Below are 27,311 nucleotides of genomic sequence, written 5' to 3'. Positions count from 1 at the left end.
TCCTAAACGCTTCAGGTTTCGGGGAGGCTAGCCCGCCCTCCACCTCCCGCCCCCCAGCATGGGACGACGGATCTTCCGAAGGGATGCTGGTTCCCTGGAGTTCCAGGTGCTAGAGTCCAAGGTTATCTCAGGTTAGGTGCCAGAGTCCCCATAAGTAGGGGGAGGAGAGGTAGGTCCCCTCCCCCTCCCCTCGTTTGGGTTTTGACTATAAAGTCTGTAGAGTTCCGTTGCTTGAAGGCGAAAAAGGGCTCTCTTGGTTCTTGTCATTTAGAGAACGCAGCCAGTCAGCCGGTCTTAGCGTCGTTACCCTACCAGAGGTAGAATTGATACAGTGACACATTCTGGTCACTTTACCAAGGTCGGGTCTCTGGCCCAGTAGCTAGCTGCCAATTTGGAAAGCCAGGTGAAATGTAGATCTTGCGGCTTCTCGGCAGCCCTCTGGCCTTTGCGTCTTGCTGTTCTCTGGAGTGTCTGCACAGGCTAACAGCTGTTCTGTGATGATAGCTGTTAGCTCAGCTGGGCGAGGGAAACGGGAGGCATTTTGTAATGGTTTCTTTAAAGCTTTCTGTAGAGTGAAAACAGCATGGGAAGGTGGAGGGAGAAGGATCCAGGTTCAAGGTCAGCCTTTGTTTCATAGTGAGCTTGAGACCAGCCTCGGCTGCATAAGACCCTGTCTCAAAAAATAAATAACACCAGCAAAAAGAGAGGGAACAAGACCTGGGCCGTTGTGGCGCACGCCTTTACTTCCAGCACCAGGGAGGCAGAGGCAAGCGGATCTCTGTAAATTCAAATCCAGCCAGGTCTATAGAACGAGTTCCAGGACAGCCAAGGCTATACAGAGAAACCCTGTCTCGAAAAAAAAACAAACAAACAAAAAAAAAAAAAGAGGAAAAAATGAAGAAAAGGCATCCAGCAATGCTGAACATAGCCGGATGCGAATTGCTTTCTTATTTTACCTTGGTCTCTTTCCCTCCCCTCACCCCCATCCTCTGTTTCCTTTCAATAACCTGTCTTAATTTTTTCGTTTATTTATTTCTGACTTGTGTGTGTAGAGTGTATGCATGTGTGTGAGTGCAGGCCCACACATGTGTGTAGAGCGTATGCATGTGCGTGAGTGCAGGCCCACACATGTGGGTAGAGCGTATGCATGTGCGTGAGTGCAGGCCCACACATGTGTGTAGAGCGTATGCATGTGTGTGAGTGCAGGCCCACACATGTGTGTAGAGGACAGAAGTCGATGTTGCATTCTTCCAACACTATCCACCACATTTAATAATATATATGTGTGTGTTATAGTTATATGTGACAGATATGTATGTTAAATTACATATAGCATATAATTACACACATGTACATACATATATGTGTATTTATATACATATTCATTTTTAAATTTGTCTTTTTTTTGAGATTGAGGGTTTCACTATGTAGCTCTGGCTAGCCTGGAATTCACTATGTAGATCAAGCTGATCTTGAACTCACAGAGCTCGGCCTGCCTCTGCCTCCCAGATGTTGGTATTAAGGCTTGGCCAACTTACTTTTGTTGAGCCCAGCCTCTCGCTGAACTTGGAGCTCTTGTCTGGACTGGTTGGCCAGTAAGTCCCAGGGATCCTCCGTCTCCATCTCAAGCATTAGGATCACATACCTGCACCTTCACACCCCAGGGTGGCTGTTAGGATCACACACCTGCTCTTCACACCCCAGGGTGGCTGTTAGGATCACACACCTGCTCTTCACACCCCAGTGTGGCTGTTAGGATCACACACCTGCTCTTCACACCCCAGGGTGACTGTTAGGATCACACACCTGCTCTTCACACCCCAGTGTAGCTGTTAGGATCACATACCTGCTCTTCACACCCCAGGGTGACTGTTAGGATCACACACCTGCTCTTCACACCCCAGTGTGGCTGTTAGGATCACACACCTGCTCTTCACACCCCAGTGTGGCTGTTAGGATCACACACCTGCTCTTCACACCCCAGTGTGGCTGTTAGGATCACACACCTGCTCTTCACACCCCAGTGTAGCTGTTAGAATCACACACCTGCTCTTCACACCCCAGTGTAGCTGTTAGAATCACACACCTGCTCTTTACACCCCAGGGTGTGTGTTAGGATCACACACCTGCTCTTCACACCCCAGTGTGGCTGTTAGGATCACACACCTGCTCTTCACACCCCAGTGTGGCTGTTAGAATCACACACCTGCTCTTTACACCCCAGGGTGTGTGTTAGAATCACACACCTGCTCTTCACACCCCAGTGTGGCTGTTAGGATCACACACCTGCTCTTTACACCCCAGTGTAGCTGTTAGAATCACACACCTGCTCTTTACATCCCAGGGTGTGTGTTAGGATCACACACCTGCTCTTCACACCCCAGGGTGGCTGTTAGGATCACACACCTGCTCTTCACACCCCAGGGTGGCTGTTAGGATCACACACCTGCTCTTCACACCCCAGTGTGGCTGTTAGGATCACACACCTGCTCTTCACACCCCAGTGTGGCTGTTAGAATCACACACCTGCTCTTTACACCCCAGGGTGTGTGTTAGAATCACACACCTGCTCTTCACACCCCAGTGTGGCTGTTAGGATCACACACCTGCTCTTTACACCCCAGTGTAGCTGTTAGAATCACACACCTGCTCTTCACACCCCAGGGTGTGTGTTAGGATCACACACCTGCTCTTCACACCCCAGGGTGGCTGTTAGGATCACACACCTGCTCTTCACACCCCAGTGTAGCTGTTAGAATCACACACCTGCTCTTCACACCCCAGTGTAGCTGTTAGAATCACACACCTGCTCTTTACACCCCAGGGTGTGTGTTAGGATCACACACCTGCTCTTCACACCCCAGTGTAGCTGTTAGGATCACACACCTGCTCTTCACACCGGGTGTGTGTTAGGATCCCAAGTCAGACCTTCCTGCTTGTACAGTCAGCACTCTGCTCGCTGAGCCATTTCCCCAGCCATTATTTGGTTGTGATTTTGTGAGACAAGGTCTCAATCTCTAGGTAGGCTGGGGACAGCCCTGGTCCGGCCTTCCAAGTGCTAGAAGTTAGATGTGTGCTACCACGCTAGCAAGTTTGTCATTTATTTGAGACCATGAAGATTTGTGTTTATGTTATTTGTTTGTTTGTTTGTTTTTGTACACCCAAGAGTTTTAGAGTTTTGACTGCTCCTTTCATTCTTTGATTCATTTTAAATTAATTTTGTGTGTGGTGTCGGATAGGTTCCAACTTTATCTCTTCAAATGTGGATATTCGGTTTCCCCAGCATTGTTTGTTTATAAGACTGTTTTGACTCTTTGGATGATATTGGCACCTCTGTTGAAAAGAAATCCATTATAAATGTGGGGGGTTTATGTCTCGATTTGTAGTCTTTTACACACCATATGCCTGTTTTTACAGTAGTGGCATCTTGGCCAGGTTATTGAACCCATGGGGTTTTGAAGACAGAGCATGTCAGGCCTCCAGGAAGATTTTGGCTGTGCAGAGTTCCTTGAGTCTCTGTGTAGAATTTAAGGTCAGCTTCTTCTTCTTCTTCTTCTTCTTCTTCTTCTTCTTCTTCTTCTTCTTCTTCTTCTTCTTCTTCTTCTTCTTCTCCTTCTCCTCCTTCTCCTTCTCCTTCTCCTTCTCCTTCTCCTTCTTCTTCTTCTTCTTCTTCTTCTACTTCATTTTTCAGTGTAGCCTTTGTTGGTCTTGACTTCGTAGACCAGGTTGACCTCGAACTCACAGATATCCACCTGCCTCTGCCTCCTGAGGGCTGGGATTAAAGGTGTGTGACACCGTATCCAACTAAGGTCAGCTTCTTAATTCTGTTGCTTTGGCTTTAGAACAATCATGGGCATTTTGAAGTGGGCAGCCATCTTTGGGAACTTTTAATTTCCTTTCCTGATACCTGCTTTCCCCATGTTGGTGAAGAGAAATTTCACTCTTGTAGAAGCTCAGACTAAACACTTCAGAATCATCCTCAGTTTTCCTCCTCTTTCTCCTCCTCCTCAGAGTCAGTCCTCACTCTCTACATAACTGTGGAGAATGTCCTGTCCATTGGCTAGATCAGAGTAGGGGTTTGGTGTTTACTACTTATATTGTCCTTGGTTAGTGCAATAGTTGGAGCAGACCCCACCTGGGCTCTGATCCACCCATCATGATGTTCTTCTTGTAGGTTTCTAGGACCCTCTGGATCCTTCTATTTCCCCATCTCCTAGATTTCTCTTACCTAGAGTCTCAGTAGGATGTCCTCACATCTATCCCAATCTCCTGGTAAATGAAGACTTTCATGGGGCATCCCTTTTGGGCTAGTGTCCAATTATAAGTGAGTATAAACCATGTGAGTCTTTCTGCTTCTGGGTTAACTCACTCAGTATGATCATTTCTAGTTCAATCCATTTGTCCACAAATTTCAGGATTTCCTTGTTTTTAATAGCTGAGTAGTATTCCATAATGTAAATGTACCACAGTTTCTTTATCCATTCTTCTTCTGAAGGACATGTAAGCTGTTGCCTGGAATATTCTTTACTGGCAATCATCTTGTTCTCACTTTTCTTAGAGAGGCCCTCCTCGTACTGACATGACACCCCATTCCAAATGGCACTTCTTCCTGCCTGCCCCCTGTACCTTTTTTGCCTTTCCTCTGTTTCTTTTTGGTGCTGCCATCACACAGATGTGCACTCACTACGAGGAATTAGTCCCATTCACTGTGATGTTCATTGCACTCAGAATTATAAAGTTGTTATTAGTAAAGGGTTAGAGAGATGACTCCAAGGTTAGGAGCATCCAGAGGTCACAGGTTCAATTCCCTGGCTCATAACTCCAGTTCCAGGGGCCCTGGTAGCTTCTTCAGACATGGAGGCAGGAGGGTCAGAAGTTCAGCATTGCCCTTGGCTACTGAGGGACTTCCAGGCCAGCATGCAGAACAAGCTTACAAAGGACGGAAGGCTGAGTGGTGAGTGGGAAACGCTGTGTTGTTCCTTCCTCACCATTCCTTCCACACTTTCACACCCCACTTGTGATGGTGGCAGTGGGCAGCCCTCTGTCCTGGCTCTGAGACAACTGGGGAGGGCTGTTTATAGTAGATGATCTGTCTCTGACTTCTCAGGTTAGTTTAGGGCAAGAGTGGAGTTCTTAGAAATTGAAGGAAATGGAAACTAATTTCTTCATGAATATTTTACACTATAGCAAATGGATGTTCCCGTGACTTCTAATTGGTAGTATTTATTTATGTAACTAATTACAGTTGTCAGCCATTTTTTTTCTGTGTATTGGACCATGACTACACTCTTTTTTGTTTGTTTGTTTGTTTTTTGTTTTGGTTTTTCAAGACAGGGTTCTTCTGTGTAGCCTTGGCTGTCCTAGACTCACTTTGTAGACCAGGCTGGTCTCAAACTCACAGCAATCACCTGCCTCTGCCTCCCAAGTGCTGGGATTACAGGCATGTGCCACCATGGCCGGCTTTACACTCTTTCTTTTTTTTAATTTAATTTATATTTTATTACTTTATTCAGATTACAACTCAATTGTTATCTCATCACTTGTATCCTCCCATTCCTCCCTCCCTCCAGCTTTCACCCTATTCCCCTCCTCTAGATCTATGATCAAAGGGGACCTTGTCCCCCACTATATGGTCATAGCCTATCAAGTCTCATCTTGGCAGCCTGCTTATTCCTTCTCTGAGTGCCACCAGGCCTCCCCACCAAGGGGAATCGGTCAAATATGGGGCACCAGAGTTCATGTCAAAGTCAGTCTCTGCTCTCCACACAACTGTGGAGAATGTCCTGTCCATTGGCTAGATCAAAGTAGGGGTTCGGTGTTCACTATTCTACTGTCCTTGGTTAGTGCCATAGTTTGAACAGACCCCCCCTGGGCCCTGATCCACCCATCATGATGTTCTTCTTGTAGGTTTCTAGGACCCTCTAGGTCCTTCTATTTCCCCATCTCCTAGATTTCTCTTATCTAGAGTCCCAGTAGGATGTACTCACTTCTATCCCAATCTCCTGGTAAGTGAAGACTTTCATGGGACATCCCTTTTGGGCTAGTGCCCAAGTATAAGTGAGTATAAACCATGTGAGTCTTTCTGCTTCTAGGTTAATTCACTCATTATGATCCTTTCTAGTTCCATCCATTTGTCCACAAATTTCAGGATTTCCTTGTTTTTAATAGCTGAGTAGTATTCCATAGTGTAAATGTACCACAGTTTCTTTATCCATTCTTCTACTGAAGGACATGTAGGCTGTTTCCAGGTTCTAGCTATTATGAATAAGGCTGCTATGAACATGGTTGAGCACATGTGTCCTTGTTGTGTGGTGGAGAGTCCAGGTGGATTAAAGACCTCGACATAAAACCAGAGACACTAAATCAGTTAGAAGAAAAAGTGGAGGAAGAGCCTGGAACACATTGGCATAGGAGAAAACTTCCTTATCAGAACACCAACAGCCCTGGCCTTAAGGTCAACAATTAATAAATGGGACCTCATGAGGCTGAGAAGCTTCTGTAAGGCAGGAGACACTGTCAACAGAGCAAAGTGACAGCCTACAGACTGAGAAAAGATCTTCACCAACTCTACATCTGACAAAGGTCTAATATCCAAACTTTATAAAGAACTCAAGAAATTAAACACCACCAAACCAAATAACCCAATTGAGAAATGGGGCTCAGAACTAAACTGAGAATTCTCAACAGAGGAATATCGAAGGGCTGAGAAACACTTAAAGAAATGCTCAACATCTTTAGTCATCAGAGAAATGCAAATCAAAATGACTCTGAGATTCCATCTTACACCCATTAGAACGGCTAAGGTCAAAAATTCAAGTGACACCACATGCTGATGAGGATATGGGGAGTGAGGAACACTCCTTCATTGCTGGTGGGAATGCAAACTAGTACACCCACTTTGGAAATCTATCTGGCGCTTTCTCAGAAAACTGGCAATAGGGCTTCCTCAAGACCCAGCTATTCCACTCCTTGGAATATACACTCTTTGATTCTTGGGCCTTGACCTCGAGGCCTGGCATATGCTAGGCAAGTGCTGTCCCATGCACTGAGCTATGCCCCTAGCCCATCATCCATGGCTGGATCCTAACAGCCCAGAGACAGAGCACCACTCTGGCTCATCTTGAGTTTTATTTTGTAAGGAGGCAGAGGCAAAACTAAGTGCAAGACTGGCTGAATATGCACCGAGTTACTGGATAAAACTCTAGGACTCTCTAGTCCCGTGGGTCTCAACCTTCCTAATGCTGGAACCTTTTAATACAGTTCCTCATATTTGTGGTGACCCTCCCCCCCAACCATAAAATCATTTTCATTGCTACCTCATAACTGTAATCTTGCTACTGTTATGAATTGTAATCTAAATATCTGTTTTCCAACTGTCTTAGGTGACCCTGTGAAAGGGTTGTTTGACCCCAAAGAGGTTGCAATCCACAGGTTGAGATCGGTTGATCTAGTCCATGCTTTCTTAGCAAGCAGCATCTTTATAGACCATCTTAGTCACTGAGGGGGCTTCCCACTGGATGAGGACCTGGGAGACTTCCCAGGGACAGCTGAACTAATTCAGTCCATAAAGTATGATAACTAATTTCACCCCTGACCTTGCCCTCTCTCTCCTTTTCTGTGAGACTGAAGCTCAGGCCTTGTGCATGCTGGGGAAGTGCTCAGCCACATACCTGTTCCCCTAACACTTTCTGTGTTTTGTTTTGTGAGTCAGGATCTTACTCTGTGGCCTTGGCTTGCCTGAAACTCACTATGTAGACCAGGCTGGCCTCAAATGAACAGAAATCTGCCTGTCTCTGCCTCCTAAATGCTGGGATTAAAAGCGTGTCCTGCCACCCCTGACTTTTATGTGATTTTTTTTCAATTTTGTGAGATAGGGTCTTACTGTGTAGATCTGACTGTCCTGAACTCACTATGTAGACAGGTTGGCCTTGAATTCACAGAAGTTGCATGCCTCTGCGTCCAAGTGCTGGGATTAAAGGCATGAGCCACCACACCTGGCAAGATTTTACTTATTTGTTTGTTTGTTTGTTTGTTTGTTTATGAGACGTGGTTTCTCTATGTAGCCCTAGCTGTTCGGGAACTCTGTGGATCAGGATGTCCTCTGAGATCTGCCTGCCTCTGCTTCCCAAGTGCTAGGATTAAAGGTGGGCACCCCCATCACCACCACCACCACCCCATGATTTTTCATTTGTTTTTTGAATTTGTATACTCCTTGTGTTCTAGAGCTCACTCTGTTGACCAGGCTGGCCTTGAACTCAGACATCTGCCTGCCTCTGCCTCCTGAGTGCCGGCATTAAAGGAATATGCCTTTATCACTGCCTGGCTGCCTTTTTAAAAAATTAGTGTATGTGTGTGTCTGTCTGTGTGAGTGTATGCATGTTCCCACAGAGGCCAGAAGAGGATGTCAAGTCCTCTGGAGCTGGGTTTCCAGACAGTTGTGAGCCAGCTGAGTGCTGGAAACTGAAGTTGGCTCCTTTATAGGAACAGTATAGGCTCTTAACCATGTAGCCATTTCTCCAGGCCATATGTGGGGCCATATGTTGTTGTTTTGATTTTGGAGACAGGGTTTCTCTGTGTAGCTTTGGCAGTCCTAGACTTTCTTTGTAGACCAGGCTGGCCTTGAACTCATGGATAACTGCCTGTATCTGCCCCTCTGAGTGCTGGGATTACAGGCATGAGCTACTCTGTCTGCCCAGCTAGGGATTTTTCAATTGAATTTACCTTCTTCTTTTGTTTTTGAGACTTACCTTGGAATATCTCTTATCTATAGATTCACTATGAAATAGAAAAGAATTATTTTAACGTATAAATGTGGTAGTTACACACACACACATAATGTATTTCCCAAGCAAAATAGTTTAGGTTTTATACCTCCCGAAAGACAGAACAGGGCTTAAGAGTTAAGCCCCTGAGCCCCTGAGAAGACAGCTCTCTTGCCCTGTTCAAAGTATGATTGGTGGAGCTGGAGAGATGGCTCAGTGGTTAAGAGCACTGCCTGCAGCCGGGCGGTGGTGGCGCTCGCCTTTAATCGCAGCACTCGGGAGGCAGACGCAGGCGGATCGCTGTGAGTTCGAGGCCAGCTTGGTCTACAAAGTGAGTCCAGGACAGGCAAGGCTACACAGAGAAACCTTGTCTCAAAAAAACCGAAAAAAACAAACAAACAAACAAAAAGCACTGCCTGCTCTTTGAAAGGACCCAGGTTCAATTCCTACCACCCACATGGCAGCTCACAACTGTCTGTAACTCCAAGATCTCACACCCTCACACCATCACACGTAAGTTAAAATTAAATAAAAATATTTTAAAAACAAACAAAAAAGTCTGACTGGCTCCTAAGGCTGCACTTCCTCCCTTTCTAAGCATCCCCTTTCTGTGCCTCTGAGATTTGCCTGGACTGTGTTTGTTCCTCCACCTGGTGATTAGGCAATTAGAGACGATGCCCTGGCTTCCCCTAAACTGATTACCCCTGAGAGCAGACACTGGGAGCCCAGATAAAAGCTTTTAGTGAACTTGATGTCCTGGGGAGAGGGACCAGAGTAGTCAGCACCTAGCTTGCTGGAGCCTTCCAGTGTGCGGCCTCTGGGGTATGCCCAATATTTTCCTTGTATGACTGGGCTCCATTAACACATTTTATTTATTGTTAATTAAAACTGAATGCCTCAAAAGTCTAAAGTGAAAAATAAAATAAATTTGAGTGCCTTGCCTAAAAGAGATGGGAATTTCCTCCCTCCCCTCCATTCCCCCTCCCCAAACTTACTGTGTACCCAAGGATGCCCTTGAACTTCTGATTGTCTGATTCCTGCTAGGATTGTGGTGTGTGCTACCATGCCTGTATGAAGTTCTAGTTTGAGGATGGGGTTCCAGGCCTACCAAATAAAAACAATTACCTCTCTCTCTCTCTCTCTCTCTCTCTCTCTCTCTCTCTCTGACGTTGCCTCCTTATTTTAGGGTGCACCGTTCACACCTTATGCTAAAATACAAATGTCAACACTTCTAGTTAGAGGTCATGTTTACACACAGGAAACGATGGTAAAGCCCAAAGAATGAGGTAGCGGTGTGTCTCCATGGAGACGGAGAGAATTTGTTAACGGCACTAGAGCTAGAATCAAGTGAGAGAACACTCATTTTACTTTAGTCTTTTATAATTAAGGAGAGCCCCACCTAGTGAGGCTAGCTCTGTCCAAGTCACATAGACTAAAAGGCGGGGCCACAGCTGGATCCAGGACCAGCGACACAGGGCCTCCCTTGAGAAGGTATGCATAAGGTGAGGATGGTGGTGCTTGTTGCTCTTCCAGAGGACCTGGGTTTGCCTTCCATCACCCACATCATGCTTCATATATTCAGACAAGACACTCATACACATAAAATAAATAAATTTAAGAACATTATATAAGTCCAGTTCCAGGGGATCAGTACCTTCTCTCACTTCTCACTTCCATGGGCATGAATGCGGTGCACAGACACGTGCAGGCTGCTTGGCCCCCTGGGTCCTCACGGCTCTTTCAGGGGCTGCCGCACGGCTGCAGTCATTCTGGCATTTGATGCCGTACAAGTAAGATGTGGAATGAAAATTAACACAAGGCATAAAGAAACCCTGCCTGCTGCCGGGTGTGGTGGCACACGCCTTTAATCCCAGCACTTGGGAGACAGAGGCAGGTGGATCTCTGTGAGTTCGAGGCCAGCCTGGTCTACAAAGTGAGTCCAGGACAACCAAGGCTACGCAGAGAAACCCTGTCTTGAAAAACCAAAAAATAAAAATAAAAAAAGAAACCCTGCCTGCAGCCATGGGTTCATATTTTAAATTTTATATTCCTTTTATTGCAATATTTTAAAATTTTTATGTAGAGCCCAGGAAGCAGTGTAGTTGGTAACGCACTGGCACATGTGAAACCCTGGGTTCACTCCCCAGTGCCATAGAAACCAAGACCGTTGTCTCAGGCCACTTGGGAGTGGGAGGCAGGAAGATCTGAAAGTGAGGGTCATCCTGATAGCAAGTTCAGGCCAGCCTGAGCTGCAGGAGACTGTCTCAAAGAAACACACAACTCTTAGGGGACACCAACGAGCAGAGAGAGGCTCAGGCATGCCAGGCAAGCACTACAGAGCTGTGTCCCCAGCCACGGGTAAGAGACTTATATCTGTGCATCCGCACAGAGCAGAGCTGTACACCTCACTTATGTGTGTGCAAAACATCAATACACATAAAGAAAAAAATCTAAGTATGTTAGGAAGGAAGGAAAGAAGGAAGGCAGGAAGGAAGAAAGAGAGAGAAAGAAAGGAAGGAAGGAAGGCAATCCTGAAAATGAATGTGTTTTTGTCTGCTACTAGGAAAACCATATTTCAGAGCCCCTGATCTTTTTTCACAACCTGGATGGTTAATTCATATTAAGCCCGACCAGCTGCCAGGTCAAGGCATAATGGAATTGGTTGCCAAGAAACAGAAAAGTCTGTTCTATCTTGTTTGCTGAGGTTTGTCCCACTACATGGGAGGATGGTGACTGCTCTGGATGTTGCTGCGCACTAATCTACTATGTATTTGTATCATTTAGAGGCAAAGACAAGGCGTCAACCACCTGGTTAAACAGAATAGAGCGCTTTAATTCTTGCAGCACTAGTCCAGCTCTGGGAAGTGAGGTGTACAGCTCTAGTCTGTGCAGATGCACAGATATAAATCTCTTGCCTCTGGCTGGGGACACCGCTCTGTAGTGCTTGCCTGGCATGCCTGAGCCTCTCTCTGCTCGTTGGTGTCCCCTAAGAGTGGTGTGTTTCTTTGAGACAGTCTCCTGCAGCTCAGGCTGGCCTGAACTTGCTATCAGGATGACCCTCACTTTCAGATCTTTCTGCCTCCCACTCCCAAGTGGCCTGAGACAACGGTCTTGGTTTCTGTGGCACTGGGGAGTGAACCCAGGGTTTCATGAGTGTCAGGCGAGCGCTTTACCGACTGCTGCCTCCTGGGTCCTACATAAAAAAATTTAAGCTGGGTATGGTGGCACACGCCTTTAATCCCAGCACTTTGGGAGGCAGAGACAGGTGGATCTCTGTGAGTTTGAGGCCAGCCTGGTCTACGAAGTGAGTCCAGGGCAGCCAGAGATAAACAGAGAAACCCTGTCTCAAAAATTTTTTTAAAAATATTGCAATAAAAGGAATATGGAAAAATAATTTAAAATAGGAACCCAGGGTTTCTTTATGCCTTGTGTTAATTTTCATTCTACACCTTACTTGTACGGCATCGAATACCAGAATGACTGCAGCCGTGCGGCAGCCCCTGAAAGAGCCGTGAGGAGCCGGGCGTGGTGGCGCACGCCTTTAATCCTAGCACTCGGGAGGCAGAGGCAGGCGGATCGCTGTGAGTTCGAGGCCAGCCTGGACTACAAAGCGAGTCTAGGACAGCCAAGGCTACACAGAGAAACCCTGTCTCGAAAAAACCAAAAAAAAAAAAAAAACCAAAAAAAAAAAAAAAAAAAAAAGAGCCGTGAGGACCCAGGGGGCCAAGCAGCCTGTGACCAAGGGCGTGGACTTGAGAGGGAAAGACCCAAAACTACCAGGAATCATTGAGATGCTTTTCAGCTCCCATGTCCCCAATAATTAGTTATGAGGTATCACACTAGCGGCTTTCGACACGGGGCCATCACCCCTGATTTTAGCAACTGGTTGTCTGTCTGTCTATAGGAGGCAGGGTCTCTTATAGTCCCAGGCTGGTCTCATACTCACTTGGAGTAGGCGTGGCCTTGTTGGAGGAAGTGTGTCACTGGAGGTGGGTTTTAAGGTTTCAAAAGCCCATGAGGTGCCCAGGCTCCATCTGTCTCTATCTTTTCTCTCAGTCTCATGTCTGTCAGTCTGTCTGTCTGTCTGCCTGCCTGCCTGTCTCTGCCCGTGGATCAGAATGTAATTGACTCTCAGCTCCTTCTCCAGCACCATGCCTGTTTCCATGCTTCCCACTATGAAGATAATAGACTAAACCTCCAAAACTGAACGCCAGCCCTCAATGAAGTGCTTTCCTTTGTAAGAGTTGTCATGGTGACCGTGTCTCTTCACAGCAACAGAACACTGACCAAGACTCTGCACATGCGTGTGTTTAATCCCTGCAAGGGTTGCTGCTGTGTGTGAGTAGGAACCCCGTCCTCGGAGACTGGTGTGGTCCTTGTTGAGAGCCAGGTTGGCTTTGTGAGAAGAGTAGACCCTGTGGCCAAGCAAATGATGACAAGGACCTGGGCAGACAGAGCCTCAGTTTACCAGCCATCTGTGCTTCCTGAATCCCCAGCAGACGCCTACAGCTTTGTGCCACAGGGCAGTGTTTTCCTGCACCCGGCTTACCGAGAGCCTTTCTGCTTTTGAATTTTCTCCTAACTCTTGAGCCCATATTGTCACCCAGATAGGAAAGCTCACTGGTCACACTGACAGAACTGTGTGACCTTAGATCTGGTTGGAAGAGGCCTTGGAAGTGGTGTAGCTCAGGCTCATTTTCTCTCAGTCTCCTAGATCGGGAGCTAGGTCCCATACTACCCAGTGATTGACAGCAGGGACGGTTCCGGGAGGAACCTTCTTTAACGTCTCTAGGTTGATATTCCTTTACTGTAACCAGCTGTGAGGTAGGTGGTCCAAAACCATGTTGTTTGGCTGCTCAAAGAAAGTAGCATTTAAGCCAGGCGTGGTGGTGCACGCCTTTAATCACAGCACTTGGGAGACAGAGGCAGGTGGATCGCTGTGAGTTCGAGGCCAGCCTGATCTACAAAGCGAGTCCAGGACAGCCAAGGCTTACATAGAGAAACCCTGTCTCAAAAAACCAAAAAAAAAAAAAAAGTAGCATTTAAGCTGGACACGGTGGCCCACTCAGGGAGGCAGAGGTAGGTAGATCTCTATGAATTCGAAGCCAGCCTGGTCTACAAAGAGAGTTCCAGGACAGCCACAACCAGGACTATTACACAGAGAAACCACGTCTCAAAAAAACCAAAAAGAAAAAAGAAAAAAAGCCGGATGTGGTGGCGCATGCCTTTAATCCCAGTACTTGGGAGGCAAGAAGCAGGCAGACTGTTGTGAGTTCGAGGCCAGCCTGGTCTACAAAGTGAGTCGAGGACAGCCAAGGCTACACAGAGAAACCCTGTCTTGAAAAAAAGAAAGAAAGTTGCATTTATTTATTTATTTATTTATTTATAGACTACCAGGCATGCCAGACTGTCCTTGACACCCCTATATAGCTAAGGATGACTGTGACCTTTCAGTTCTTTTACCTTTACTTCTGGGTGTGCTAGAGACTGAACTTAGGGCTCCACACAAGCTGGACCAGTCCTTCACCAATGGAGCTGATTTCCAACCCCAAGAGGGACTTTGAGATGGAATTTTACTAACCACTAAGGCATCTTCCTTGAAGCCGTCTGAAACGGTCTTGATTTCCGTTAAAGCCGCCCAGAAGTCTTCCAGCGTCTGCCATGTGATGGGGTCTAGTCATGCTTCATGGAGAATTTTCTGTCAGAGCTGTCTCCGCCCCCTTCATGGTGTCAGCGTGTTACTGTCTCTGCATTTATTTCTGTTTGAGATTGTTTTCTGTTTACCTTGCTCGTGGCCTGTCTCTTCCAGTGGAAACATGCTCTCTGTGAGCTGCTGTGGCTGACAACCGAGAACAATACCTAGAGCAGGGCTTCTCACCCTCCTGCTGCTGCGACCCTCTACTACAGCTCCTCATGGGCTGACCACAACCATAAAATGAGTCTGTTGTTACTTCATAACTGTAATGCTGCTACTGTTATGAACTATAATGTAAATATCCAATATGCAGGATAGCTGATATTTGACCGCTGTGGGGGCTGCAACCCACACCTTGAGAACCGTGATGAATGTTACGCTAATAACAAATAAGTGACCAAGCAAACAGGTGGCTAGAGAGCTCTGCTTCCTTTTCCCTGTCACACATCACGTGCCATCTGCTGCTTATGTCTGAGCACCTGCATGTATGTCTGTGCATTGTGTGCATGCATGGTGCCCTCAGAGGCCAGAAGGGTGTCAGGTAGCTGTCAGCCTACACATGGTGCTAAGAATCAAACCTAGGCCCTCTGTAAGAGCAACAAATGCTCGTACCCACCGAGACAGCTCTCTAGCCCCCGAACTTTATTTTAAAAACTAAATCCAGAATGTCAGTTTATTAGTACATAGAAAAGGGAATTGTTAAGCAGGCTAGACTCCTTTTTTTATTTTTATTTTTCGGGTTTACTTTACTTTGTATGTGTATGTACCTGTGCCCACAGAATTCAGAAGAGGCTGTTGGACCCCAAAACGGAAGCTACAGATGGTTGGGAGCCACCACTGTGCGGGTGCAGGGAATTGAACCCAGGTCCTTTGTTTTTGCTTTGTTTTGTTTTGGTTTGGTTTTTCAAGACCGGGTTTCTCTGGCTGGCCCGGACTCACTCTGTAGACCAGGCTGGCCTCGAACTCACAGTGACTTACCTGCCTCTGCCCCTGAGTGCTGGTATTAAAGGCATATGCCATGGAACCCAGGTCCTTTGTAAGAGCAACCAGAACTCTTAACCACTGAGCCATTGAGCCAGCCACCTCCCACCCTTAAAACAAAACAAAACAAAAAGACAAAAAACTAGCACAGATATTTCTCTCTTAAACAACAACAAAACAGCTGGGCATGGTGGCACACGTCTTTAATCCCAGCACTTGGGAGGCAGAGGCAGGTGGATTGCTGTGATTTCGAGGCCAGCCTGGTCTAAAAGCAAGTTCAGGACAGCCAAGGCTACACAGGGAAACCCTGTCTCAAAAAACCAAAACAACAACAACCACAAAACCCACCCCCATCCCCCCTGAAGGCAAACCCAGAAGGGGAAGACTACACTGAGCACTGACTCTATGGACAGAGTCACCCAGGGCTTTACGCTGCCAAGAACCAGGGGGAGGAGCATGGTAAATCCTACGAGGAGTTCGTTTTGTTCCTTTAAATACTCCTCCAAAAGCATATTTTGTGTCTCCTTTGGTGATTGTAATATTAGGTTTAAGGTTAGACCTGGGGAATCAGTGTTTTTATTATTATTGTTTTTTTAACCTTATGAAAGACTTTATGGAATTGGAATAGTATACATATCAAAAAACACACCACTTAACATATTGAATATAACCATTGACAAAAGGATTTTTTCTTTTTTTTATTAATTTATTTATATTACATCTCAATGGTTATCCCATCCCTTGTATTCTCCCTCCCTCCCATTTTCCCCTTACTCCCCTCCTCTATGACTGTGACTGAGGGGGACCTCCTCCCCCTGTATATGCTCATAGGGTATCAAGTCTCTTCTTGGTAGCCTGCTATCCTTCGTGTTTTTATTATTTATTTGTTTGCTTGCTTAACGTGTATTAGCGTTTGGCCTGCGTGTGCGTATGTGTGCCACATATGTACAGTGCCCAAGGAGGCTGCATCCACGAGGACTGGAGTTACAGAGGGTTGTCAGCCCAGTCTCTCCTGCCCACCTCAGCTGCTGCAGTCAGTAACTCGTCAACAAGGATGATATGTTATCACTCTTTTCACCGGTGAAATGAGCTAGCCCAAGTCACGTTGAAGTATATAAATGCAGGTTTATATAGCGAAGAGCCTCTGGGAGAAGGGACTCCCCACCCCTGGGCAGGAGAGTTCAGGGAAGAGGGCAGAGTATGCCAGCCACGCCCTGCACCCGAGGGATGCTGGGAGACCCTGGAGGCCAGGTCCACCTTGGTTCTAAAGGCACCTCAGCTGCCTCTCCCAGGTCTGAAGCTCAACAGTGGAAGTCTTAGTTTGTTCAGCAAGCCGTGAGGTTTGGGTGCTGGGAATCAAGTGCAAGCCCTCTATAAAACAACAGCAAATGCTCTCAGTCACTGAACTGTCTCTCCAGCCCAAGGCAATCAGGTTTTATTTAAAATACTTCTCAGCCAGGTCTGGGGCCCAGTGACGCTCTACTCTGAGGCTCAGAGACTGTTAGCCCATCAGTCAGAAGACAATTTTCATGGCAGACGCAGCACACACAGCCACAAAGACTGTCGGCTCATTAGTTTTTGCTTTGTTTACTTGTAACTAGCCAGGCTGGTGTCAAACAGGAAGGCAGCAGGCACAGCTTTCCTTTCTGGTACGCAGAGGTAGATGTTAGATGCGGGGCTGTAGAGCAAAACCCTCCATCATGGTGAAAACCCAGGTGTCCATCTGAGCCCAGCAATGTGACCGCCACCTGAGAATGTGCTAGGGAGGCAAATTCACAGCCCCACCCCAGACCCACTGGATCTGAAGCCGGGGAGCCCAGAGCCTGGGCTTTAAAACTACCCCAGTGGTAATCCTGGTGCCCACAAAGCTGAGGAACCAGTGTCTATGGTTCATAGCCCAGTCTCTGCTTAACACTGCTGACCTTGCCTTTTGCAGTTGGTGACTCAATCTGTAGCTTACTAAGCGTACCATCTGGCTTGCTTCGGAACACCTGAGCTGTCCTTACGGTCTTGTCTTAGGAACGCCACACAGAGTTGATAACAGATTCCTGCGCAGCACCTGCTGTGGGTGAGGCACTGGGCTTGGGGCATGCACTTGGTGTTTTGTTCGCCCAATCCTTCTGCTAAGTAGATACTTTGATCTGTTTTACAAATTTGGGACCTGGGGCTGGTGGAGGCTGACCAGGACCTTCACCTCCAGACCTTTCACCTAGTCTTGGCTTTGCACTTGGCTTGCCACTGTCTTCCTAGTACGGTGACTCTCAATAGGCAGCACCAGAGCGGCCCTGGCAAGCTAGTAATAAACGCAGACTCCCCAGGTCTCCCCGGAAGCGATCTGAATTCAGAAGCTCAGATGAGGCTTAGAGTTTGAGGTTTTCTCTTCTTATTTTTCCCCCTTTGGTAGTTTGAGACAGGGTTTCTCTGTGTAGACCAGGCTGGCCCTGAACTCACAGTGATCCTCCTGCCTCTGCCTCCTGAGTGCTGGGATTAAAGGTGTGCGCCACCACGCCTGGCTTGGGGTTTTCATCGAAGGCCCAGAAGAGTCTGCCCGTGGACGTCAGACTAGATTTGGGGAAATTCCACCTGAGGCCCTCTCCTACCCCAGCTGGTTGGCACAGACCACCCTCAAGACTTCTTGAGGTTTTGTGGTGCTCTGCTTTGTGCTCACAGGTCTTGAGTGCTGACCAGGAACCTAGCAGAAGAAGTAAGAAAACAAACAGGAGCTGGCTTTTGTAGCCAAGCGGAGTCTCTGGTGCCTGGCTGCCTCTTGCCGGCTGCCAGGCTGTAAGTGACTTATGATCTTTTCTGTTATCTACTCCCCCCAGGTTTTGTAACTTTTCCTATGGCAACTTTGCCCTTGTGTCTGTGGGGAGCTTAGTCGTGAGCAACTTCCTCTGAGCTGCAGTTAGCATCTCTGGACTAGTGAGTTGCTTCAGTTTTGAGGTCAGAAATGAGGTTTCATGTGTTCAGAGATAAGAGCCTTTATTTTTCAGAAGGGAATGGCACAGTGATCTTTTTGGCAGCCCAGTGGGACACTAAATGGCTTGGCACCACTGTGAAGGAGGACAGTAAGACGCAAATTGAAAACGGACTTCAGGTGTGACACCTGGCGTCCTGTTTGAGTTCGTGCTAATGTCTATTCTTCTGAATGTTTAGAAATGGTTACTACAGTAGATAACCCAGGGCAGTGCTGAAGACATACCCTGTCCATAAAGTGCATACTGCACAAGCATAAAGACCTGAGGTTGGGCGGTGGTGTCTCATGACTTTAATCCCAGCACTCGAGAGGCAGAGGCAGCAGATCTCTGTGAGTTTGAGGCCAGCCTGGTCTACACAATGAGTCCAGGACAGCCAGGGCTACACAGAGAAACTCTGTCTGAGGGTGGGGGCTGAGAAGCCTGCTGTCATGGTGTGCTTATAATCCCAGCACTGGGGAAACAAAGATGGGTTAGCTGGCCAGCCAGCCTAGTCACATCTTCAAGTGACAAGTCACAGAGAGACACCATTCCAGCTAAAACCAAAGCAAGGGTCTGATGAGATGGCTCAGTGGGTCAAGGTACCTGCTGCCAAGCCTGACCGCCTGAGTTCGGTCCTACACCACGTGGAGGCCTTGGTGTGGGCAGCCACACAGACATCTGCATACACATGCATAGGTAAGTGAAAATGTAAAAGCGATGGACACCTCTTAAAGGACAGTGCCCATGCGCGTGTGCACCAGCCTCACACACACACACCCTCAAAACTCTCACAGTGGGAAAAGTGAGCCCTGCATGAAAACACAAGACACCAGCCTTTGTAGAGGAAAGGGCTTAATGTTGTCGAACTATAAAAAAATTTTTAAAGATTTTTAAATTTTAATTTTATGTGTATGAGTGTGAACCTACATGTATGTCTATGTACCATGTGTGTGCAGTGCCCTTGGAGGTCACAAAGGGGCTTTGGGTCCCCTGGAATTGGAGTCATAGGCAGTTGTGAGTCACCACGTAGGTGCCTCTGCAAGGACAGCCAGATCCATCTCTCTGGGCCCCAACTATTAAAATTTTAGGTATGTTTTAATCCTGACACAAACTGTGTAGGACAAGGATAGAGAAAAGTTCCTAAGAAGCCAGCACTGGTGGGGGTGGAGGGTGGCACAAGCCTTGAATCCCAGTACTTGGAAGGCTGAGGCAGGCGCTGTGAATTTGAAGCTAGCCTGGTCTACATAGTGAGTTCCAGGCCGGCCAGGGCTGCATGGTGAGATCCTATCTCAAACAACACAAAGCCAAAAAGAAGGAAAGAGAAGGAAACTAGCATCTGTGCTTCCGGGAAGGCACTTGTGCAGAGAGCACGCCCTGCCCCTTGCTAAATCACCTTACGTGAGGGCAAGCTGCACTTGATGCATCTGCAGTCACAGCCGCTAGAAGTGTGAGGAGTTATGGAAACATTGTCTCATGTAGTTTTTAGCACCCTTTCAAAATAGTAGCCGCTCTTACTTTTATGGTTGATAAGATCCAGATCAGGGACACGGTTTTCCAGGACCCTGGGCCTCTCAGTGCCTTAAATCTGATGATCTCTTTAAACTGGGAGGGTTGGTGGCCATGGCAGCAGCCTCTCCACCCACAGGTGGCAGTGAAGAAGTAAGCCCCCAGGATCCTGTTCAGCCGCACTGATGGCTGGTACAACCAAACGTGCCAACCTGCTGCAGTCAAGGCTTCCGGCCATGTGTCGAGGTGCCCTTTCCCCTCTGTGCCGCACACAGCTCAGTAAGCCTGGCTGACTAGTGTGTGTCCCTGGGCAGCAGCACACTACAAGATGGGAGCTTGTCCTAGAAGGGCACACTGGTGGCTGTGTTGAGGGACAGCTGGCTGATTGACAGTATGGGTGGGGCAGGGGAAATGAAATGCAAACTAATAAAAGACATGGAAAGCAATACAGTCATCAGGAGCTGTTTATTACAAGGCGTTTGTGACAGTGGCCACTACAGTCATATGCTCCATGCTGAACAGCATGTTGTTGTTGTTGTTGTTTGTCTTATGTGAGTGTATATATGTGTTGGCTCTTGTGTGCCACAGCACATGTATGAAAGAATTGGTTTTCCTCCTCTGTGTGGTTCCTAGGGCTCCAACTCAGGTGCCTATACCTAGTGAGCCATCTTGCTGTCCCCACAAAAAGCTTTAAGTACATTCGTTATAGGCAGTGCAGAGTTCAGTTCGTATAACACAATCCCATTGGTTTTCCTGTTTCACAAATGGGACAGTGAGACAGAAAGGTTGGGTAATTTTCTCAAAGCCCCACAGCCAGAGTGGAAAGCTAGCACATGAAAGCCAGACAGTTTGGGATCTCTATTATGATGACCTAAATCATTCAAGGAAAACAAGCACATTTTATTTTGTATGAATTATTATTATTTTTGTTGGTTTGTTTGTTGTTTTGAGACAAGGTTTCTCTGTGTAGCCTTGGCTGTCCTGGACTCGCTTTGTAGACCCAGGCTGGTCTCACAGCGATCTGCTCGCCTCTGCCTCCCGAGTGCTGGGATTAAAGGTGTGTGACACCATGCCTGGCATGAATTAATTTTTAAATCAAGGTTATACACAAATATTGTTCTCCAAGGCTTATTATTATTTTTTTTAAAAAACCACAAAACAATCAGGCTCTCTGCCCCAGCCGTTTCCAGCTCCCTCATCAATTTGCTGGCTCTGCTGCTTCTCACACACCCAGGCTCTAAATGACACATATTTTCGTGACCATTTTTTTTTTTTCGTGCTTAGGTGTTGTGTCTTGACACTCTATTGTGGAATAAGAGCGGTTAGTTCATTTTCCCCTGGACACTTCTCCCACACACGTACAGCTTCTGTCCTTTCCTCTCCACAGATGCCACATAGGAAGTTTTGGGTCGCTTTGATATTGAGACAGAGTTTCTTCATGTGTGGCCTGAGCTGGCCTTGCAGTCTTCCTGTGACTCTAGATATTTTTTTTTCTTTCTTTTCTTCTAGTAGTTTTACATTTTCAGGCCTCTCCTTTAAGACTTTATTCCAGATTCAATAGAGGTCGGGATGGTGGACTTTCCATGTTAGACGATGGCCCAGTTTACCCATAGCCTTGAGAAAGGTCCGTCCGTCCCCCTCCCCCCATCCCTCACCCCCACCCCCACCCCCATCAGTGCTGGTGACTGCCGCTGGGACTTACTCAAAGCCTGATTGCCCATATTTTGGCTCTACGCCCAGGTTGAGCTTGTTTCCTCAGCCCCTTCTGAGCACGAAGAAAATAATCTAAAGTGCTGAAACTGGTAGCTTCTTCAAACAGCTCTCAGTTAAGGACGCTATGTTGAATATTTTGATGTCACTGAGGTATGGATATGGTCTTATGTCAGAGAGATCACAGGCAAATGTGGCACCGTTGGCCATGACTAGAAGATCAGTCTTTAACACCTGGTTGATTTGAGGTGTTTTGTTTTGTTTTTGGTTTTTGGTTTTTCGAGAGAAGGTTTCTCTGTGTAGCCTTGACTGTCCTGGACTTGCTTTGTAGACCAGGCTGGCCTCAAACTCACAGCTATCCGCTTACCTCTGCCTCCCAAGTGCTGGAATCAAAGACGTGTGCCACCACTGCCCGGCTGATTTGAGTTCTTATTTGAATGTTGTGGACCATGTATAATCAGACTATTATCTGAATAAAATAAGAGCTGCTGGGAGAAAACAATAGACTTCATTCTGTGTTGAGTTGAGGTTTGTGTAGTTTAACTCTTGTGCCTGTGGCTAGCCAGTTTTCTCCACACTGTTGAAGAGTCTCTAATCTGTTTCCACTGTGTGTGCTTGGCTCGCTCATAGAAAATTAAGTAATTACATATGTGAGTTTATTTCTGAGTTCTCTATTCTATACCACTAGTGTGTGTGTTTTCATGGCAGTACCATACTGGTTTTGTTTGTTTTGTTTTGTTTTGTTTGTTTGTTTTTTGAAACAGAGTTTCTCTATGTAGTCCTAACTGTCTTGGAACTCCTCTCTCTCTGTAGACCAGGCTGGCTTTGAACTCACAGAGAACTGCCTGTCTCTGCCTCCCTAGTGCTGGGATTAGCCATACTGTTTTAATTACTGTAGTTCTGTAACAGTTTTGGATTTTTTTTTTCTTTTTCTTTTTGGTTTTTCAAGGCAGGGTTTCTCTATGTTACCCTGGCTGTCCTGGAACTCTATAGGCCAGGCTGGCCTCAAACTCATAGAGATCTGCCTGCCTCTGCCTCCTTGGTGATGGGACTAAACATGTGCACCACTGCCCAGCCTTATTTTTGTAATAGTTTGAAATCAGGAAGTGTAATGCCATGATGCTGCCTTCTTCTTCCTCTTCTCCTCCTCCTCCTCCTCCTCCTCCTCCTTCTTCTTCTTCTTCGACAGGGCCTTACTATGTATCTCAGGCGAGGCTGAAGCTTGTGGCAGGCCTCTCACCTCAGGCTCCTGAGGACTGTGATCATAAATGTGCATCACCATGCCCAGTTTCAGAACAAGGCTGTTCTGGCAAGAGACTATATCCAAAAACCTTCTAGGTCTATATGATCTGGCTGGAATCCAAACACTCCTTTAATCCAGGAGACAGAGGCAAGCAGATCTGAGTTCAAGGCCAGCCTGGTATAGAGCAAGTATAAAGTAAAGAAAAGCTTAGGTCCAGACATGGGGGTGCATGCCTTTAATCCCAAACAATGAAGGTAAAGTTAGCTTCTAGATGGAAGCATCCATGTTTGAAAGTGAGGTCTACAAGAAGAGACTTGATACCCTATGAGCATATACAGGGGGAGGAGGTCCCCCTCAGTCACAGTCATAGGGGAGGGGAGTAAGGGGAAAATGGGAGGGAGGGAGGAATGGGAGGATACAAGGGATGGGATAACAATTGAGATGTAATTTGAAGAGGAATTTGAGGCAGAACAGCCCAGTTGAACCAGCCGGCAGAGCTCAGAAAGAACAAGAAAGGGTGAGCTTATTCACCACTGAGTCTCAGAGGCTGAAAACACTCTAGGCCTAGGTTAGACTGTACAGAGCCTAGAAGCTTCCAGAACTAGGCCTAGGTTAGCAGAAAGAGACAGTAAACCTCCAAGACAACAATTGAAGCAGGCATGTAAAAGCCCCCCCCCCTTTTTGTTTATTTGAGACAGGGTTTCTCTGTGTCATCCTGGCTGTCCTGGAACTCACACTGTAGACCAGGCTGGCCTCAAACTTACAGTAATCCACCTGCCTCAGCCTCCTCAGTGCTGGGATTAAAGACGTGTACCACCACTCTTGGCAAATGTTCCTTTTTACCTCTTCCTATTCAATTGAGTCCATAGAAGTGAGTTTATGTGTGTGTGCATGAGCATGTGTGTATGTGTGTGTGTGTGAGCATGAGCATGTGTACATGTATGTGTGTGAGAGAGCATGTGTACATGTATGGATGTGTGTGTGCATGAGCATGGGGTTCTCTGTATGTATGTAGGCTCATATTTGCCAGCAAAGAGAGATTATTTAATTATTACTATTTGCAGTACTGGGGCTTGTACTCAGGGCGAGGACTCCATCGTGTGCTTGCTCTGTCCTCAGGCCCTCTTTCTCATTGAGGTGTTCTTATTCCTCTCCCTTGCCTGGCTGTTCCAGCTGTGTCCTTCTGGATGTTCAGGTGCCTGTGAGCGGCTGTCTTGGCCTTGGTCTTGAGGAAGGCTTTCAGCAGCTCAGCAGGGAGGACGGTGTGGGCTCTGGCTTTGTGTTACACATGCCCTTGGCTGTGGTGAGGGGAATTCCCCTCTAGCTAACTTGTTGAGAGCTTTTGTCATGAAAAGGTTGATCTTCATCAAATATCCTGTTGTCTCTGTCCTTCATTTCGTTAATGTGTATGTCATATTTATTTATTTGGGGCTCAGTAGTTAAGAGCACGTGCTGCTCTGGTAGAGAACCCGGGGTCACTTCACATCGGGACGCTCAAAGCCACCTGTAATTCCAATGCGAGGAGATCTGAAACCCTTCTGACCTCCCCGGGCACCTGCACACACGCAGTGCACATGGACTAAAAGACACACTTATACAACTAAATGAAAATTTTAAATAATTTGTTTTTGTTCTATGTGTGAGAGCACACACTGCCCTTGCGGAGGATCTGGACCCACACGGCAGCTCAGCTCACGACCTCTGCAAGAACACTGTGTTTTAACAGAGTTTCTCTCCAGCTTCCGTCCCCTCCTCCCCGCCCCCCCCCCCCGCGGCCCCCACCCCCACTCCGGTCCCCTTGACTAGTTTTATGGAAGGAAAGTGCTGGGCTTTCCTCTGTCCTGTAGAAAGAACAATTTGAATTTGAATACCGGAGAGGCTTGGATCAGAGGTGTGGCCACGTTTGCTTCCAGAATACCAAACAAGTGTTTTATCGTGGCCATTCAGACCAGAAATGATTTTTTTTTTTTAATGGAATGAGGGTGAGCGTAGGAAAGATGTGGCCAATTAGAAGTGGGTGAGGAGAAGAGGGCGGAGCCACCGAGGACCCTGGGTTACTGAACTCCGTGGAGAGGCAGGTCCGGCGCCGGCAGGAAGAGAATAAGGTAGGCGCTCTGAGGGCAGAACGCGCAGACTTTGGGTGGAGTGGGTGTGAGGGTGAACCCCGCCCTCCCTCCCCGGAGAATGTTGTAGCGGTGGGCGTGAGGCCTGGAGCAGGTGGAGGCAGCGGTGTAGCTGCCTCCAGCTGGCTGCCCACTTGCATCTTTCATCTGTCTGTTTGGACCAAGCCTTGCATTTGTACAGAAACCCCAGTTAAGAAAGCAAATGCGATTTCTTGATGGTGGAGGAAAGCAAGAGTGGGAACACTCCCCCCCCCCCCCCCGCGCGCCCCCAAATCCAGGCACAACTAACGAGTCTGCTCCTTCCGTGGAGAGCCTGGTGGATTGGCTCTAAGAAGCCTGACCCGGGGGAATCACTTGACTGCTTGGCCCAGCCATATGACCAGCAGCTGAGACTCATTAGGCAGACTGCGGGTTTCTGTGGGGAAGCCTGGTTTGGAACACCAGCAAGATAGACGGCCTTTCAAGAGATTCTTTGGAAAACCCTTTCTGAGTAGGCTATTTGGCCTTACCTTTCTCTTTGTAACGTTAGACAAAAAGTGACCTTGTAGACGAAGAGATGTGATTTGGAGTTGTCAGTTGGTGTGTTGGCAACTCCAGACTAAAGGTTTAGGAAAATACAACGGGTTCTCTTCTGCCTCAGGTATGGTTTGCATCTGTGTTATTTTTTTTTTTTCTTATAGCGGTTTTGAGATCTATTGTGCCAATTTGCGGGCACTGAAATGGTTAATCATCTTGTTAGGTTTGAAAGGCCAGGCTCCTGTTTCAGAGCTTGGAGGGGGAAACATCTGAGCGGTGATGAGAAAAGCCAAAGATGTCCTAATATAAATCTTGGCACTTTGGGGCAGTTTGATGTAGCTGGCACTCCAACTGTGAATAAATGTAGTGTCACCCAAGATCAGGGTGTTGGCAGGGTTGGGTCTTCTTGAAAGTGCCTTTGCATGCTGTCTTCCCTCTGTGCATGTTGGGGACCAAATTTTATCTGTGTGTCTGGCTATATGTGTTCCAATGATGTGTGTGCAGAGGCCAGAGGTCAACCTCAGATATCTTCCTCTTTGGTTTTCATGTTATGTTCTCAGATAAAGTCTCTCATGGAGCCTGAAGCTCACTAGTTAGGCAAGGCTGGCTGATGTGTGCCCACTGCCCCCCACCAGGGATTATCTTGTCATTGTTTCCCCAGTGTTGGGGTACCAGCTATCTGCTCCCATGCTCACTCTTTACATGAGTTCTGGGGAGAGCACTCAGGTCCTCAAGTTTGAGGTGGCAAGCCATCTCACCAACTCAAAATTTCTCTCCCTCCCTCCCTTCCTTCCTTCCTTCCTTCCTTCCTTTTTGGTTTTTCAAGACATTGTCTCTCTGTATAGCCCTTGCTGAAACTGGCTCTGTAGACCAGGCTGGCTTCGAACTTAGGCTGCCTTCAGGCTCACCCTACTGATTTCTTTTTTTGTTTGTTTGTTTTTGTTTTTTGTTTTTTGTTTTTTTCAAGACAGGGTTTCTCTGTGTAGCCCTGGCGGTTCTGGACTCGCTTTGTAGACCAGGCTGGCCTTGAACTCACAGCAATCCACCTGCCTCTGCCTCCCGAGTGCTGGGATTAAAGGCTTACGCCACCACCGCCCAGCCTGATTTCTTTTAAAACCTGACTACCTCAATTATCTATGAAGAGGTTATATCCCAAGATACTGCAAGTTAGCACTTTCCTGTGACAATTTTGGGGAAAGATAACTTGAAACAGATGTGTCTGAGAAGTTTCACAATACATAATAAATTAATCTTAAAAGAAAAGAAAAGAAAAAAAAAAAAAGACACTAAACCAGGGCTGGCCAGGTGAGTCGGCAGTTGAGAGCACTGCCTAGTTATGCAGAGAGGACCCTTATGTCTGATTCAGGCAGAGAGAGCGCCTTAGATTAGGCTTGGAGTGAGCTTTTGAAACCTCAAACCCAGTCATATACCTCCTCAACAAGGCCACACCTCCTACTCCTTCCTAAACAGTCCACCAACTGGGAACCAAATCATTCTGTTTCAGACCACCACAAAGTACAAAACAAAATATTAAAAAAATTATCTTAGATTCCTCCTACTGATCACAACCAACAATAACAGCAGGAAAGCATGTAGCAGTCTGCGGGGCTGCTGGGAGTGAGTGGGTGGTGGTGCGCTCGCCCCAGTGCCTCCGCATTAGTGAACTCCAGACACGCCTGTTCTATAAACATGCAGATAGACATGCAAACAGCCAGTTCTAAGAACCCGTATCTACATAGGAAGGGTAGAGCCAGCAGAGTCGGCTGAGACACTGTCAGACCTTGGCCTCTAGGTAAGTTTATTTTTATTCCTTTGGAT

At 47.1% G+C, this 27,311-nt stretch overlaps 1 protein-coding gene across 2 annotated transcripts in view; it reads left to right on the top strand.

Moving 5' to 3' along the window:
- RAB27A (RAB27A, member RAS oncogene family) overlaps positions 1-27,311 on the top strand; it is a 64,417-nt gene that overhangs the window by 229 nt on the left and 36,877 nt on the right. Inside the window, exon 1 of one of the 2 annotated variants that reach the window (XM_084752906.1) lies at positions 24,843-24,959. The exons of the other annotated variant lie outside the window; for it this stretch is intronic. The gene's annotated coding sequence lies outside the window, so the exon portion shown is untranslated. Of the gene's footprint in view, positions 1-24,842; positions 24,960-27,311 lie in introns of those variants that run through there. 2 annotated transcript variants of the gene reach the window in all.

The sequence above is a fragment of the Acomys minous genome, assembly GCF_964271855.1.
Source record: "Acomys minous genome assembly, chromosome: 13".
In the NCBI taxonomy this organism is placed as follows: Eukaryota; Metazoa; Chordata; class Mammalia; order Rodentia; family Muridae; genus Acomys; species Acomys minous.
This window is presented reverse-complemented; position numbering and strand designations above follow the sequence as displayed.